Below are 4,616 nucleotides of genomic sequence, written 5' to 3'. Positions count from 1 at the left end.
AAGGAAATGAAAAAAACACGACTTAGCAGTTTAACCACGGGCTGTGATATCCTGTGGGTCGAAAGGTCACAGGTGTGTAGGTGTGTGTGTGTGGGCAGTGCTGGTTGCTAACATCACCAACGTTATCGCCAGCTCTCCCTTTACCAATGTTCTTCTTCAGACTCACTTCAACCAGAGACGCTCCACAGGAAACATACATGTGTTGCCATCTAGAGTTCTAGAACTTTCCTGTTGCCTGTTCGCCTCATGTCAGTGCTCTAACTGCTGACCTCAGATCAGCCTGATGCAGTGGAAACTGTTAGCATTAACGCTACTGTTGAAGAATGAATGGTTCGTTGTAGGTGAAGCTAGCGAAGTAGATCAAAGAAATACAATTGTTAGTTCAGAATGAAAGATTCCAGAATGTTCTATTAATGCCACCAGAATGACTACAGAAATATGAAAGGAACTGAATGACTATACACCCTACATAGTGCGCTACATTGGGGGGCTGCCATTTTGTAGTGGTGCCCAAAAGTAGTGCACTCAATATATCCCATAATGCACGAAATCTAGTGTACTTCCGATGTACACTACACAAGAAATATATCCCATCATGCAATGCAGTCCCAAGTAAAAATCATATTAAAATCACTGTTGCTAGCTTACAAAATGTACTTAATGGGTCTGCTCCAACCTACTTAAACTGTTGCTAGCTTACAAAATGTACTTACTGGGTCTGCTCCTACCTACTTAAGTACTCTGATAAAGGATTATGTTGCCTCACGATCTCTCCGCTCATCTAGTGAATGTCTCCTGGCAGCCCCAACACCCCGGATAAGGCAATCCAGGGTGTTTCCATGGGTCGTTTCACGCTTGTGGAATGACCTACCAAGTGCTATCACAAGAGGTGCGTCCCTGCCTATCTTCAAAAAGACTCTAGAGAGCACCTCCTGTCCTTGTAGCTTCCTACCCTCCTCTATCTCCTTCTGCACTTGTTTCCTAACTACTGGACAAGAGTTTCAAGACTTCCTCAATGTAAGTCGCTCTGGATAGAAGTGTCTGCTAAAAGCATAAATGTGAATGGAAGCAGTGTCCGAAACGGTTCTTCCTTTGACCAGTGAGTCCACTACCCACTGCTCTATAATATAATTCCTATATAGAGGTAATGAGTAATTACCAGAACAGCCTGTGGTGACGTTGGATGGAATGGGAGTCCATTTTCTCACAGTTTGGCTTCTAAAGGTAACACAATCTTCTGTTGTTGTTTTTTTTTTGTTTCACGTTAAAGATATGATCTAATGGGACATGGGTCGACCATTTCAGCCATGATCGAAACAAGGTAGGATTGAACCAAAAACAGTACTGAACATCACCTAACATCCCATACCACTCTCTCTTTACGATTTTATTAAGACAAGAAAGTCTTTTTCAGAAGATTTTTTTTCTATAGACCAGATCCAAGATCAGAATTCAGTCCAAAATCTGTGGTGTGACCTAACGAGGGCGGAGCACAGGAAATGACCTCATACATCTGGCTAATCAAAAGGAGTGGACAAAACTGGCTATGTCAAGTTGTGCTTTAATAAATGGCTGCCACCCAAAATGAGTGTTAAAGTGAAGTTTGAGGGGTGGTCCAACAACAACATAAGACTGTTTGGAATTACAGCATGTTCTTTTTATTTTCTGTCCACTGTATGATTTATATTTGCTGTAACTACACAAAAGGCAGAACAAGGATGTAAAAGTTAGATATTTGAGAGTTTCTGTTTTTCTCATCCAACTTGAACATGAAACTCTGTCTTTGACATTGGACGTCTGCACACAGACAGACCTGAACACACACCTATGGGTGTGACTGTTCATGACAAGGTGCGCTTTGGTAAAGACAGGTTGGTTTAGGGGCTAACACTCCATTATCAAGCATCCATTCAAAACACACGACCTTCCCACATGAGCAGCCATTACGACAATCTTAGAACCAGTTTAACATGATCAGGGAGGCAGCCAAGAGAGCGAAGAGCTGGAGGAAGAGGACGTGATGTTCTGACATGACACCTCCACCGAACAACACTCAACATCAAATGTACCTTCTAACACTAAATCCTTTTTCAGAATCGAGGAGGAGCTGACGACAATCCCAGAAGTCAACGGTTGACGCCATGAAATGTGTCTGAAGGCTAACAACGCTTAGTCACAGGAGACTTTCTGTCAATTCATTTCATTCTTGTTTTATGGTTAAACAATAGACCATGTGTGTCAAACTCAAGGCCCGCAGACCAAAAGCGGCTCACCATGTCATTTTCTGTGGCCCATTGGAGTTAAAAGGTGTTTAATTGACTTATAATAAAATCCATGCAGCTGAGTTTCTTAACTTGTTAAATTATTTTTTTATTATTACCCAGAGCAATTTATAATATTTGTAACTTGAATAAATTATAATCAATTGCAAAAACAGGTATTACTACATTATGGAGTAGTACAGAGTACAGCTATACAGTCTTAGAGTTACAAGGGGAACTGTATTGATTTCATCTGTAATGACCTGTTGTATTTTTGGTTGTCGTGTTGTGTAAAACAAACATTTATGAATAAAATGTTTCCTGTCTGAGCTGAACGACGTCTTTAATATACTGCAGCTTTTCAGCTGGCTTCAATATTTCAAAAGGTTAACATACCGTGAGAAAGACAGTAATGTCAAGCCATTATAACAGGTGTGCACTCTAAGCACTTTTGTAAAAAAATAAGTGAGGTAATTTGCAACCTCATTGTGTTGTGATGAGGCTGATGATTAGTTTGGCAAATGGCTGGACGCGTAATCAGGGAATGTAAATGTAAAACTCGTGCGCCGACATTCTGGACTGCAGTGACAACGATGTGGTTTCCCTCCAGTCAGGTTCAACCTTTAGGAGAAGACTTTAACAATCGTTTACAACTGTTCATTTAATTGTTTCTTATCTTCTTTTTTAAAAAAACAAACAAATATTAGGAAGAGCCCGAAGAGTCCGATAAACCAACCAGAGGTTCGTCGTTCAGAAACTGAACTCAGAGCAGAAGCTGCCGTTGTGACTGTTGTCTCCTGCTGTTCAGTGGGTGAAGGTGGTTCAGCTTTAAATATAATCACCGTGGATTACTGTGTGTTTTACATCAGCATTTCCCACTGTGATTCCACACGTCCTGCCAAGTACGCTAAACATAGCTGACACAATCCGTATTAGAATACACATCAAAATACAGCATAGTACTGTAATATTAGATGTACTTCAACACCTACTGAAACCTTATGATCGGTCCTTCAGAACCAGACACATCTTGGCATCGAACAGTCTTTGTCAAAGCCTTAATCACCGCTGTGATAAAATGTCGCTCCATTAGTCCAAGACATGACATTTAAATTAGATGTTTGGCCGCATTCCTTTCAAATCAAATCCAATTTGAGCCATCCAAACCAGGGCACCACAGGTGTTAGACGTGAGCGGTCGGGTGTCAGAACGTCATGGGTTCAATATCCTCACATCCTGAACTGAGTTTGGATCACTGTCATATCAAGGAGGTGCAGTTCTCCTTTTGTCCACTGGCCTTGAAAGATTTCTGACCCCACTGAACATTGGGGTATCTGACAGGGTGGGGTCGGGGTGGGGGGGGTTCTTTGTTGACCACACTTGGTCACTGCTATAATCTTTCCTTTTGCAGTGGAATCAATTCCATGGTATCGATTTATCCGTACTCACATCAATTTAGTATCGATTACTCTCATAAAGTATCGATGCGTCGCTTCCACATCTTTACTACACAAAGACAACACCCCGTGGTAATGTTCTCCATCCATTCATGTCACATGACCACTGACCAGGAGAGAGCGATGACTCCATGTGATCAAGAACTTTGTCTCTTAACGATATCAATTAAACTATTTAGGATACGTCAAGATAAAGTAATGCAAATTGTTATGACTAATTAGTTAAAGAATAATACACGCTGTTGCAGTATTTGTCATGTGTTTTATTAGGTTAATTACACAAACTGAAGTACTTATATAGATATTAATATTGAAAAAGTATTGAATCAAAAAAATCTGGTATGACCCATTACTGCTGTAGCCCTTGATTGTACTGCATCCCAACTGTAGTAGAGTCCTTTCATGCAGCAGATATTATAGTGTCTTTTGACACTTAGAGAGTATTTCTTTTTTTTCCCTCAATGATACACATTAAACAAGGTTGAAACAAATGCGAGGCAGTGACAGTGACAGTGACAGTCGTTCTGACTGTGACCAACACCAGCGTGTGGTCAAACGTGTCCATTAGAACACAACGGAGACAATAATGGAACGCAGCATAAATGAAGTGATTTCTGCCGACTTCCTGTCTGCTTAATGTGTTAAAACACTGTTTGGCCTGAGGAGCACAGCCACAGACAATGACAAAAGCCGAGAGAGACAGAGAGAGAGAGACAGAGAGAGAGAGAGAGGGGGGGGGGAACCCCCCCCTGCCACTTCAGGGGCATTTACTACTGTGGCTTTACTCTGAACTCCCCGCCCCGCGCCCCCACAACCTCCTCCACCCGCTTTTCATTGCTGTATATCCCATCTGACTTTCCCCCCCCCCCCCCCCTCCCCCCCCCCCCCCCCCCCCCCC

The sequence above is a fragment of the Cynoglossus semilaevis genome, chromosome 14, assembly GCF_000523025.1.
Source record: "Cynoglossus semilaevis isolate Cse_v1.0 chromosome 14, Cse_v1.0, whole genome shotgun sequence".
Taxonomy (NCBI): domain Eukaryota; kingdom Metazoa; phylum Chordata; class Actinopteri; order Pleuronectiformes; family Cynoglossidae; genus Cynoglossus; species Cynoglossus semilaevis.
Note: the sequence above shows the minus strand (reverse complement) of the source record.